The sequence below is a fragment of the Dromaius novaehollandiae genome, chromosome 2 (genome assembly GCF_036370855.1).
Source record: "Dromaius novaehollandiae isolate bDroNov1 chromosome 2, bDroNov1.hap1, whole genome shotgun sequence".
Lineage (NCBI taxonomy): Eukaryota > Metazoa > Chordata > Aves > Casuariiformes > Dromaiidae > Dromaius > Dromaius novaehollandiae.
Genome location: NC_088099.1, coordinates 92,335,838 through 92,350,129, shown reverse-complemented (window position 1 = coordinate 92,350,129; position 14,292 = coordinate 92,335,838). Strand labels below are relative to the sequence as shown.

Genomic DNA, 14,292 nt, shown 5'->3' with positions numbered 1-14,292 from the left:
AAATCATAACAATTAACACTGCCCCAGCAGTGAGCTAAGGCTTTGTCCCTCAAGGTCCTAATGCCCTGCACTGGTCTTATTTCAAAGCCTTGACACCCTCCCTTTCGGAGTGTGAGACACATTCCTGCAGACATCCTCCCTTTCGGAGTGTGAGACGCAGGAATGCAGACTGCTTGTAACTTCCTTATCTTCCTAGCTTGAACCAGCTCTGAGGCCCTTTTCTTACTGGACTAAGTAAAAGTTCATTATTTTATCTAAGTGCGGCCTAAGGCTTCAGCAAATTTAGCTACTCATGCTAAGCAAGTTTTATATAAGTTGTGCTAAGCGGCTACCTCTAGACAGTTTCAGTTCGTTATTCTTTAACACCAGATTCAGTCACCTCATGGAAGTTTCGATACACACATTCCTATATTAAGCTGGCTGTTGGAAGTACTGATACAGAACAGTTAACATTAATGTTTACTTTTAGTTTAAAATTCCATCTTCAAATCCCTTATTTAAAAGGCCAAAGAACTGAATTCACTTAGAGAAGTAGCACAGAGAAAATACTGGATCAATTTTCCAAACCAGTCACATACGCTCTACTAAATTATTTATTTTTAACATATGAAGGGCATACAAATAAGTTGCTACATTTATACAATATAAGTAATAATCCATTCAAATTTTCACATATCACTGAAAGTACAGGCATGGAAACTCACAATACAATAAATCCAGCCTAAATCATGGTCATGCAAATAGCAAGTTTATTTACAAGACAAGATCCTCTCTAAGGAGGTTTGTTGCTTGCTGGAAGCCTGGATCTTGGATATTGCAAGGAAATTGCTAAGGCTTGTCCAGCCCTCAGAGTATTAGCTTCTGCTACGTATTTAGGTGGGCACCAATAATACTGCCAGAGGAGACCTTGCACGTATCAGGAGTGACTATATAGGTCTGGGGGGGAGGGAAGGGGTAAGGGCCAAGGGCATGGGGGCCCAGGTGGCGTCTCTTTGATCCTGCCAGTGCAGGAGAACAGCTTGGGGAAGGAGTGGAGAGATCTTGCAGGCCAACATCTGGCTGCACAGCTGGAGCTGATGACAGGCATTTGGCTTTTACATCCACAGGCTCCACTTTGAGGACAGATGAGGATGGAATGCTGCAACAGACAGACAAGTGTGGCAGTGAAGACAAGGAGGGGGCTACCCGCTATGTGAAGAAGAGGCTCAGATGTCCAGAGCTCTTTCATTGGACAGGTGGTGGTTTGTTTGAGAGCTTGCAAGTCAGAATCTGAGGAGAGGCTAGCAAGGATAACACTGCGGTGGGAGTGCATTACAGACCACCTGATCAGTGAGAAAGCGGACAAAACTTTGTTTAAACAAACTTGAAGTCTTTGGATCACAGATACTCATTTTCATGGAAGACCTGAACTTCCTTAACATCTACTGGAAGGGGAACACAGTAGAATGCAAACAGCCAAGGTGATTTCTGGAGGGAATTGGGAATAACTTCTTAATACAGCTACTGGATGGGCCAACCACTGGTGAGGCACAGCTCAATCTGCCATTCACTAACCAAAAGAGCTGCCTAGGCACATGGAAATCAGTGGTGGCCTTAGCTGTGGAGACCCTGAAACACTGGAGTTCAAGATCCTGAGGGGAGTGAGAAAGATTAGCAGAGTACAGACCATGGACTTCAGAAGAGCAGATTTTGGCTTATTCAAGAAACTGGTAGGTGGGATCCCATGGGAGGCCACTCTGATGAGCATGCAAGCTCAGGAAAGCTGGCAGGGTTTCAAGGATAGCACCCTCCAAGAGCAAGAGGGGTCCACTCCAATACTCAGGAAAACAAGTAGACTTATCAAAAAGTCTACTTTTGACAGAGCTCCAGTGCAATGTAGTATACACAAGGTAGCAACAGTGACAGGCTATAAAGAAGAAATTTAGAAACACTGCCCAGGCATGCAGGAGTAGTGCTAGGAAAGCCAAAGTTGAACTGGAATCAAGACTTGCAAGGGACATTAATGGCAGCAAAGGAGATATACTGTTACATAAATAGTAAAAGACTGAACTAGGAAAATGTGGGTCTGTGGCTGAACTGGGGAGGCGATTTAGTGGGAGGAGACGCAGATAAGGCTGAAGTACCCAATGCCTCCTTTGTGTCAGCTTTCAGTGAGAAGGTATCTCAGACCTCTGTGCTTGACAAAAGTCTTCAAGCAAAAGAACTACCAGAAGGGGATGAGGAGCAAGCCAGGATTATTTGAGAGAACCTGACTCATATAAGTCCATGAGACCCAACAGGCTGCACTTAACAAGGCTATTGAGAAAAGTAGCTGATATCCTTGCAAGACTACTATCATCTTTGAAAGGTCATGAAGAATGGGTGATACCTCCCACAACGGGAGAAAAACAAATGTCACATCCATCTTAAAAAGGCCAGGAGGTCAACCTGGGGAACTACAGACTGCTGAGCCTCATCTCAGTCCCAGGGAAAATCATGGAACTAGTCCTCTTTGGAAACCAAGGCTAGGTCATACCTGGTCAATCTGATTGCCTTCTATGATGAAATAACAGTATTTGTAGATGAGGGGAGAGCAGAGCATATCATTTACCTCTCCTTTAGCAAGGTTTTCAATGCTATCTCCCACAATACCTTGTATCTAAGTTAGGATGTTACAGTCTGAATGGGGGGACAACTGGTTGGATGTTCAGACTTGGAGAATAGCAGCTAGGAAGCTGTACGCTAGCTGGAGCCTGGTAACGTGGGGTACTGCAGGGGTCTATCCTGGGACCTGTCCTGTCTAACATCTTTACCAATGACCTCAAGGAAGCAGTGGAGTGCACTCTTGTCACAGAATCACAGAATAGTTGAAGCTGGAAGGAACCTTTGGAGATCATCTAGTCCAAACTCCATGCTCCAGCAGGGTCACAGAAGAGGTCACCCAGCACCCTGTCCATATGGCTTTTGAATCTCTCCAAGGAAAGAGACTCCACAACCTCTCTGGGCAACCTGTTCCAGTGTTGAGTCACTCTCTCAGCAAAAAAATAATAATAATCCTTCAATTCAGACAGAACTTCCTGTGTTTCAGTTTGTGCCAATTGCCTCTCGTTCTGTCACAGGGCACCACTCAAGAGAGTCTGGCTCCATCATCTTTACACCCTCCCTTCAGATATTTATGTACATCGATAAGATACCCCCCAAAATGTGACCCCATTGTCATGTTTGCAGATGACACCAGTTGGGGGGGGGGGGTGTGTGCAGGAGGCACCAGTTGATACACTTGGGGGCAGGGCTGCCATCCAAAGGGACCTGGACAAGTTAGAGGAAGGAGCTGACAGGAATCTTATGAACTTCAGCCAGGACAAATGCAAAGTCCTGCACCTGGGAAAGAATCCTGTGCAACAATACAGGCTAGGAACAGACTGGCTGAAGAACAGCTCTGCTGAAAAGCACCTGGGGGCCTTGGCAGGCACAAACTGAACGTGAGCCAATGGTGTGCCCTGGCAGCAGAGATAGCCAACATCATCACGGGCTGCATTAACATAACCAGTAGATGAAGGGAAGGGATTATTCCCCTGTAACGAGGACTGGGAAAATTGCATCTGGAATATTACAATCAGTTTTAGGCCCCCCAGTACAGGAAAGACAGCGATAAACTGGAGCAAGTTCAGCAGAGGGCCACTAAGATAGCCAGGGAGACACTTGCTCTGCGAAAGGCTGAGGGAACTGGGTTTGTTCAGCATGGAGAAGAGACAGCTTCTAGGGGGAACTTAGCAGCAGCCTTCCTTCCCATACCTACAAGGAGGCTGTCAGGAAGATGAAGCCAGGCCCTTCACTGCAGTGCATGCTGGCAGGATGACAGGCAATGGGCACAAGTTGAAACATGAGAGGTTCAGAATGAATATAAAGAAAAGCTCTTTCACCCTGAGGACAGTCAAGTAGCAGAACAGGTTGCCCAGAGAGGCAGTGCCATCTCCGTCCTTAGAGGTTTTCAAGACTTGAGTGAATAAAGCCCTAAGCAACCTGGTCTGACCTTGTGGACAACCCTGCTTTGAGTAGGAGGCTGAGCTAGAGACCTCCTGAGGTCCCTTCTAACATGTATGAATCTCTGTTTTCCTGATAACCACTGAAGTCTACTCTCCTTCTCAAAAAAACAGAAGGAAAAATAATCCTCCATCCCACTCCCTCCTCCCCCTATCCCCCCCAAAAGAGCATGTTTTCCCACTAGTGAATAGGAAGAAGTGTGTCCTCTGAGGGAAGTTCTTTCCTCAAGAAATAGTGCCTACCCAAATCCCTACCCAATAAGCAGGCTGCACTTAATGGGGTAAAATTTAGACCCAACAACAAACAGTAATATCAGCTTCAATTTTTCTCCTGTAGAAAAGGAAAACTTGAAATCAGAGTTCTTAAATGGGAAAGATCTTAAATATGAAAGATCTTAAATACTAGGAAGTAGTAAAGGGCTGAGAGAGCAGGTTAGCATCTCCTAGAAGCATAACAGGCCCAATCAGATGCATGCCTGCTTTTCTACTACACAGCCCATTTGTCTCAAAGGCAGGCTAACTCTGAAGATCTCCTTACAAAAAGTGGCTGAGAAACTTGAGACACACGTACTCCTACAGAATATTTGCTTATAGAGTCAAATCATATTTATTTTGCTTACATTTCATCACAATTCAGAAATGGCTGAAGCAATGTTGTGTTAGATGGGGTAAGAGCACTTGAGTTTTGGTTTGTGTTTGATCCAGCCATTTAGGTTTAGATCAAATCCTCCCCAACTTCCATTTTGCTGATCTCAGAAGTAACAAAAACCCAGCCCCTAGCTTTATTACTTCATTTCCCAATTACTTCAAATGTTACTTTTCCATCATCATTACCTGCTTTCAGAGAAGAGGACCTGGAACTAGCACTATATGCAGCAGTTCTGGAGGGTTCAGCACAACAGCTGATTACTTCTCCCTTATCATAAATAACTTGCTAACCTAGGAGAGTGTTTGCTTGCAGTCTTTACAGTTGTGCTCACAGAGTTGAGTGAGGCTAAATGTGCAATGTAACATTCCCACACACTTTTTTTTTTTTTTTTTTTTTTTTAAGGGTGTCATTTATGCCAAGCCTTTTTCCTTCCTGATGTCTAAAGAACCTTGGCACAAGAACAACCTGGTAACAACAACCTGGTAACAGTCCACCCCCAATTCATTTCAGCTGCAGCTTGGAGGCGGGTTTCAGGCAGGGCAATGAAGGTCTGGAAGAGTCTTTTAAACAAACAACAAAACCAGCTTGTTTCAAAATAGTGTCCGAATCTATACAACCCTCCCTGCTGTGCAAGTTACATGGCTGCCCTGAGTAGCCCCTCTTCCATCTCACCATGCTTCTGGTGAACTCAGAACACAGAATACATGCAACAGTGTTGGCGTAAGTACCCCAACATAGTTGCTTTAATACAGACAGAGAAGGAAGAAAAACTTTAAATCACTCAAAATGCATCTGTCTTAAATTTGAACAAGCATATCTGATTAGTATAATAACCTATTTTTAATTCATAATTTAAAATTCTTGAAAAGCCAATACTTTCCATTCTAGAAGTCAGCTCTGTGCAAGAATTTCATCTGCATGTCAAAAAAGCTGCTGCAAAAGGGGTTACAAAATTGTATTCTACAGCAACACCACTTTGTAACCAGTCAACCTACACCAGCATGCTGAATTTGAGATAGACCTCAGTAAGATAATACTGAGGTGAACAAGACTGTTTTAACCACTCCAGAACATCCCTATACCACAAATACCACCCAATCCAAACTACTGGTAAAGCCTTATCTTTTCTAGTTGGAGTTATCTTTTTCCAGTTGGAGTTATAAAGCCATAGAAGTCAAACCTATTGATTTATCTTGGTGAGCCACAGACAACAGCCTAGCAGTTGCATGCTACAGCATGTGCATTTACAGGGAAATTACAGCACATCCTAGCTGAAATACAGAACTCCAAAAGATTTAAGAGAGACATCTCTGCTTCCTGGAAAAGACTTTGCTGTCTACTGCTTCACTTCCTTTTTCAGCAAGGCAGGACGAAGTATCTTTCCCTCAAAGGGTCGTCCATCCATCCATCCATCCATCCCCCCCCCCCCCCAAAAAAAAAAAAAAAAAGAAAATGATGTAAAGCAAATAGACTAACTCCAAAGATAATGGCCACCTGCACAGTGGAGAAACCATCTGAAAAATCAGGTACCAGTAGGCAAGGAAAATGCCTACTTTTAATCAGCCTCTCAATATCATAACAATTTATCCTACTTTTGAGCATTCTCTGGTGAGCTCTGGATCCTAACAATGTCAGTAGATATGTCAACATGATATTACCACTACTGTGCAAAATACTCTAAAGCAATTCTCTAATCTGCACCAACAGTGCTACTTTGGAGAAGAGTAAAATGAATTGTTTTGTTTATTTCCAGAACCTAAGTCTTTAAAAAAAAAAAAAAAAAAAAAAAAAGTTAGGGCATCCAGGCTTAACCTTCAACTTGTGTGTACAGGAGTGTAGCCTTCTTTATTTTAAACCCCTCCACATCACTTGCCCATTTTTATTTTACATTTAAGAAGTCTGAAAATGTCTTCGCTATAAAACATTATTCAATACTCTACAGTAAGAAAGCCTTCTGCAGAGTTAAATCATATTTCGAAATGCTAATCACAGACCTAGCAAAACTTCTGTGCAAAGTGACAACACCCGGAGGGAGAAGGAAAGAGAAGATCAAATTTATCCTTGATGAGAGTTTCTTAGAAGTAGGAAGACAACTTCCTTTTGCCCAAGACATACTGATCCAGATCCCTTTGTTTTAGAAAGGAAATTTTATATGTACAGCCTCTATGAAAATTTTGATTCCTGTATAAAAAGCCTGGTTGACGGTAAGGGCCTTATATATCAAGAAGCAAGGACACTATGAACTTCATGTTCAAGTTTTGCCCCTTTATAACTACAGGAGTTACAGAATTGCATGCAATCCTTCTCTTTTTTCAGAATCTAGGCAATAAAATTAACAACAGCGAAGAAGCCTCAAGTTGAAAATCTTTGCTCTATTAGAGCTAAATCACATTATCATCATACTTAATACAAAATAACCCCATATCTTCAATGCATTACTAACTATAGCTTGTAATATGTGGTTTGGATTGTGTGCAGCAGGAGACGTAGGAGGACACTCACTGAAAAAAAGGTATCATGTAAATATTTAGGCATTCTTAAAAATAAATGTGTAAGTTAGAAGTGTGTTAGAACTCAACAACTGCTAGAGACAGAGGCAGCAAACTCCTCACTTATTTAAGATATTTCAAAAACAAGATGTCACATCACTTCAGTCACTGATTTTGCAGTCCCAGCACAATGCACATTGTACATAAACTTTTTTTTTTTTTTTTATTAAAAGACACATGTGGCACAATTAGACACCATTCAGCTATCCAAAAGATGTCCACACATACAGGTAACACAGAGGAGATGACAGGAAGCATACTTCCTCTCTGAACACCTAAAGTGCTTTTCAGACTTGGTGTCTAACAGCATGTATTAACCTCAGGCCTTCAAAATTTGAGCACTGTCCTCTAGTGAAGAGTCTGTGGAAGGAAGCCCTAGGTGTTGCAAGCCCCAGCAATCTGTGTCACACCCAAGCAAACACAGAACAGCAGCTACGCCAAGCTCAACAACAGGCAGCATTTCTGAGTGGCTCCAAAGCAAAGCTGACTTATTGCAACCGAAGATAAAGACTAAAGAAAAAAAAAAAAAAGATTATTTGATAGAAAACTCTAGTATCATCTATAACGGAGACTGGTCATTCTTGGCAAAAACACTCTTATCAGACCACAGGGCAGGGAGGAGACTGCACATCAGCTGAACACAGACATGCTAACAGAGCAGAGAGCTGTTTCATATACCACCACAGTGAAAACCAAACCAACATCTCTCTGTACACCCAGTTGTAACATCCAAAGTAAGATCCTTCTTTCAGAAGGCTTATCCCACTCCTGTGTATTTATGTAAAGAAATAAGGATCACAGGATTCTTCAAGTCGCAGATCACATACATTTTACTTAACTATGTCCAGCAGTCTAATAAGCACAAGATAGTGGCTGTTTTCCTTTAGTAGATATCCAGAAGAGTTGAGCAAAAAGCCCTGCCTAAAACCAGGCCTTTGGAAAGCTGCTGCTTCAAGAAGTTTTCTAGAAATAATTTAACAGAGCACTGTCTTCAGTACAGTAATCCCTTGAAAGGAAACAGATTTCATTTCCTGCCCAGCACTGAGCAGCCCTCAGGCACGGGAGAGTCAGATTTCCCTGAAGCTGTGCAAACAGCAACAGACTCCCTGGAGTCACCAAGAACTGCAGTTCAGCAGAGTACATATCTCTTCAAAAACAAAACAAAAAAAATCAAGAACTCTCCTCACTGTCTAAAAACCAAGCTGCATTCAAGAAAAAAGGACAATCCGTTCAATTAAGAACAGCTACTTCCAAGCCTTTTACTGACAATACAGCAGTCAAGATGGCAGAGCAGTGACCGATCCATCCCAACACAAGGAGTCCTACATTTGCTTTCAGGGTACTCTGCATTCTTCACTTGTCTGTCCCCAGTACTGCCACAATGATGCTACAGTTGCCTATAACATAAGTTTTTCTTCTGCAGTAAAAGGTACACACCACCCAGAAGAGCCATGGTAAAACTGCAACAATCACAAGTACTTAATTTTGGTAACTTAAATAATTGCTTCCAATCTTGAAAGCAGCACTCTGAGATCTAAATAAGGTTTAAAGTGTACAAAAATTAGAATAATGTACTTGATGCTTGGATTGTTATGAAAGCTAAGTAAAAATAAAATTTAAAGATGTTTAAACAAGTCTTATTTTCTTCTCATTTTATTAGAGTCCTAAAGTAATCTTTTTTTTTTCAGTCCCCCTCCCCTGTTTTTGACATTTAAAAAGGGAAAATTTTGAGATTGTAAGATTAAAGTTCCCAAATCTGAACTTTTTTGCAGGGGGAAAGGAAGAAAGACCAACCCTTCAATCAATAACTTGATTCCTGAGCAAACTGAAGACTCAGGAAAGAGCTCCAGTGATTTCTTACAACTAATCACATGCTGGATAAGAAGCTAACAGGAGGCTAAGAACTTCAATAAAACAAGAGATTTGGAGCCACTAAAATTTTAGATAGGTTAGCCTAGCAATTTGCTAACACAAACTCTTAATAAAGTTCCAAAATCAGGGCCACCTCAAACCTATGTATCAACACTTAAAATACAAGTCTAGAGCTGGACAGACAACCTGTTCAAATGGAAGACAACTGTGCAGCAGCATGGCATAGTGCCCAGTCAATTTGTCTGAAGGTTTCCTCAGAGGATAGGTTAATGCTTTTACTTGTAGAATTACAGCACACTACAGGCCCACCTGTGCATTACAGAAGCCAAAAGGCAGCTACTACTCCAGAGACTTCCTGTGATGGCAGTATCATGCCATGCTGAAGAAAAAGCACAGCAAAATTCCCACCTCACAAGCAGTCCTTCTTCCCACCTCCAGGACAGAAATCCTAGAGGAAGGAAAGAAAGCCCAAAGTTTACTGAACATGCTACATGCTTCTCCCAGGAGAAGTCTATAGACAACTCACGAGGCAGCCTGAGCAGTTCTGCAAGAGGAGGCAGCACTGAACATGAGGAAAGGAGCACTGGTGTAAACACAGCCAGCAAAGGGCAAGACAGCTAAAGACTAATGCGCTAATGCTATGTGTTTTCTTTTATGTTCAGTCAGAAAGTTAGCTTTCTGTTAGCATTCTTGCGGCATAAAAGAATCCTTGTACTAGAGGAGGAAAGGCACACTATATATACACTGGGTAAGAAGCTTCAGCAGAAAATGAACTTTGCACTCAAACACTCTTGGGACAAAGGATTTCAATGCTTATTTTACAGACACCAAAAATTTAGAGAGTGTATAGCCTAGAGAGACTATTCTTTCATCTCAGTCAGGCTTTACTAGTGCCATCTGGAATCTACCTTGCTTATGGCTGCAACTGCTCTCTCAAACCACCAGGTTACCTCACCTCATTCATATGCAGCCAAAGAACACCATCTTGTCACATCACGTTTTCTAATGTTCAAGAAGATAGCAGTAGCTTTTTTTGAGGGATGCTTTACTGATGACTGCCAAATCAGCGTACAACTGCAAGAGATGAAATAAAGACATGAAAGACAAGGGAGAAGCGCACACACAGTTGCCCCCTGCAATTACAGGATCATAACTGTGGAAGAAATGTATAGGCTAAAGCAATGTTATCCACACTGCTCAGCAGCACAGAGAAGCAAAGCCTGACAGCTACAAATTTTGCTAGAAAAAACTAACCCAACTAATTTCTATTCTCAAGATATTTAAGCAAAAGTTAAACATAATGAAACAAAAATAAAAGAAAACAACAGCAGGCAGTATGGTACATCTACTAAGATTGCCACCACAGTTTTTTCTGCAAACTTAAGTAGACCAAAAGAAACAGCATTGTTTTATCAGTAAGGAAGGTTATAAGCTTCATCCTGTAAAAAAAACAAAAAACCAACCAAACAAAAAAACCAACCAAACAAAAACAAACAATCCTCAGAGAAGTTAAGAGTCAGTGTATTTTATACTTATTAGTTACAAACTGCTGCAAACACTGAAGACAAGTTGCACATTAAAATCACTGGACAAACTGAAATTCCATCTTTAATACCATATTTTTCAACTTTCAAGGTTTGAAGCAGAAATATTAAAGCACTTCCAGGAAATGATGCTGTGCAACAACCACAAGAGTTTTTAACTTGCAAGGAAAACAGAAATGGAAGAAACTTGCCAAATGCTAGAACATAACGACAGAACCTCCATCTGACTATCCTCATTTGCACCAACTGCTACTGGTTTGCATGTTAGGCTTTTGCTGAGGACACTGCGTCTTTAACAACAGAAGTAAAACAATGTCAGATGCAATGATTATCACCATAACAAAAGCGTGTCTAAGAGTTAGCTAAGTTAAACAGGACCAGAGGGAAATTCCAAAGCCTAATTTTATCCTCTTAAGTATCTAGATACATAGACATGTTTGCAGAAATACTTTCCATTCATGTGATGGCTAGAGCATTAATTACTATCTTACAACATTCTGCTAAGCAGACACACACACACACACACACACACACACACACACACACACACACACACACACACACACACACACACACATTTAATCTTAGAAAGGCCTATGTTACAACAAAGCAGATCCTACACTAATGATGGGGGGAGGAGACAAGCAGGAAGTGGCTTTCATTAATAGCCAAGACTTTTTCCTTATGTATAAATCTCATCCATTCGGTAAGTCCTTGACACCTAGCTACCTGTGTGATGGGTGCCTGAACCTGGATTAGGAAGGCAGAGGGAACAGCAGAATCCTATAGGGACAGATATTTGTAAGCAGTAGTACCTGGCACCAAGCATTTTGTCACAAATGCTCAACTCACTCATATAAACTAAAAGCTAAACATAAAGACTTAGTATTACAGGAGAAAAGGGTAACTCTTAAGTATCCATCTACTCAAAATTGTTATAGCCCAGAGGAAAAGTAGTATCTTTTCAAGTGACTCAACACCCCATTTTGTAATAGCAGTCATTAACTCAACATGCCATGCAATAATAATAAAAAAAGGGAAGGGAATTACACTTCCCTTGCAGCCCATCTCTCCTTTTACTACATAGTACAGTTAGGCTTTTAAAGATAGCTACCCTTCCTTTAATACTCTGTTCTGGAAATAGAAACAAGCCAGTTTAAAAAAATCCCAATTTCTCTTCATTTTCTCCACTTCTCCACTGTCCACTCTGCTCTGATACCAACCCATAATTTACTCTTATTTTCAAGTGATGCCAACTCATTTATTGGGCTGCCTGGCAACAGCAGTTTTATTTAGCCTGTAAACTCTCCCTCAATTGACATACACCCTTTCTCCACTCAAGAAAGTATGGAATAGCTGATGCTATTTATCTTTGTTTTGTTAAAGATCTTCACAAGTTGTTACCCCTCCCCCCCGCAAAAAAACCACCACCAACAAAAAAGATCCTTGAAGCAAATATGTACCTCCATATACTTTTCAGCTTTGTTATGAAATTGGGCTCACAAAATAAGTTTAACTAACAGCCTTCTAAAGAGATTAAAAACCTTCTGTTTGCCTATCTATATATAAAGCAAAGCTGTTACAGCACTTTTATAGCTTACCAAATGGTAAACTGTTTTAAAAGGAAAAAGCTGCCATAGATATTCAGCACCGTTATTTTTAATGCAAAACAGAAATCAAGACTCGCAGTTTTAAATTAAAGAAAAAAATAAGGAATGTGAAGAGGCCATCCAGTGACAGTATTTTACACTCATTTCCTTATTTTTGCATGAACAATCCAGACATATGGCATTACTTTCACAGTTACATGTGTAGTAACGTGTGCCATAATCCACAAGTATATGTTCTTAACAGACCTTTCATTCTAGAAACTACAGCATATTAAATTTCCATTCATGATGGTTTTTATCTCATGATGAGGATTTTAAATTGATTTCCAGAGCTTGCAAGTTGGAGGATGGAAAGAGAAAGAGGGCAAAGAGAGGAAGCACTTACTGTGGACAAACTGAACTCTATTAAGGATCTGAGGGGAATGCCTTTCCCGGTAGGAATTACAAAGGAAAGGAACACAGCTCAGCAGATGCTCACTGGGGCTTTCAGAACAGGAAGCTGTAGGTCAACACCACAGTAGCAAATTAAGTCTCATAACAGGAGAATCATCAAGTCCTGTGGCATGCCCAGATACCAGTAAAGGAAGTATCTTATAAGTGATTACATTGCTTTAAAATAATTTAGGCTTAAAGTGTTATTTGTAAGAGTACACTGGCTTACAAGTTTCACACCCCAGTATGAAAAGGTGTACTTCAGGGCACTCGAAGAGCTGGAGAGGAGAACCTTGGGTGTCCCTCCTCCAGTTCAGTTCCCAGATGGAACACATTAAATGTAGCTTGCCTTGTCTACACGAGAAGGTTTTCAACTGTGGGCTTTCCTGCTCAAAGTTACAGAGCAGTGTATACCCACTCTTCTGCCAAGCACCTCCCCTCCTCTTTCAGTTTTGCAACAGAGAATTCAAATGCTGAAGTTTAGATGTGAACATCTAATTTGTAGGAGAGGCTGTACCATCCCAGTTCCTTTCAGCTGGTGAAAACGCAACTTGCAGATTAACTGCTGTATTCACCTAGCTGTGTATTTCCCAAGATGCGACAGTTTTGTCAGCAGAAAGTTCACATTCAGAAGCCACTTTTCCTTTATGTACGTCAGAAATGTCAATTGTGTCTATCACTGTGGTATCTAGTTATAAAGATTAGATACCACAGATTAGAGATGTGGGACAGTTCCTGGGAAGTGAAATGAATGCTTAAGTTTGCAAAGCATTTTGCACTTCCTGTCTACTAGCTTTGATTTATTCATTGCTTTCTCAGTTTTGTTTCATCTTTCTCCTCTCTGCCCTTCCCTTCTCCAAAGGGAAAGCCACTATCACCTACTTCCCTCTCACCAGGCAGTAAATACACTTCCTCAACCCCTCCTCAAGAAAGCATTAGTAGCAGCCTGTAAAAGAACATGAACATACTAGCTAGGGCATTAAAACTCCAGCAGAGAAACTAATTACCTAACTTGAGCAAGATAAGTATAAGCAGCCAGCTAGCACATGCCTGAGTAAAGTTTTCCTTAAAGTTATACTTCAGAATATGTTAGATTACATGTGCTAACAAAAAAAAGTACTGGTCTATCTCTGTTCAGACAAACCCTAACACAAAATGTTCACCTATCTTGGGGCTGTGGACTGTGAACTTCTCATGATTCTCTGCTCTTTCCTCAAGAGCTGCCAAGTGTATAAACTGTTCACATTATTTACTCACAGATTAACAGTTGGTAAATTGGTCCCAGGGAATCACTGAAGAATTTCCTTATAACCATTTCCCTTTGGGGGGTGGGAGGGTGCCTTCCACCCACCCCCATCCCCCACCCCCCCACCCCCGTCCCCATACACACCCCCAGTCCTGAATGAATGTGAGAACTTCCTGCACTCAGAACAGCATGAATAGACCTGGCAAGTAGTCAGGGAGATAGTACAGACCCATGAATGCTCTGAATTCAGCTTCTGTGCAGCCGCTAAATTAAAGGAATTCAGGAGCCTCACAAAGGCTTGGTTATTTAATTATATTATAAAATAAAAGGCTGAATCTATTAGACAGCATACGAAAGAAACCCTTTCC

General features: G+C 41.2%; 1 protein-coding gene across 1 annotated transcript in view; it reads right to left on the bottom strand.

Moving 5' to 3' along the window:
* The window catches only part of PHLPP1 (PH domain and leucine rich repeat protein phosphatase 1), a 149,259-nt gene that overhangs the window by 118,724 nt on the left and 16,243 nt on the right, over window positions 1-14,292 (bottom strand). The window lies entirely within an intron of this gene.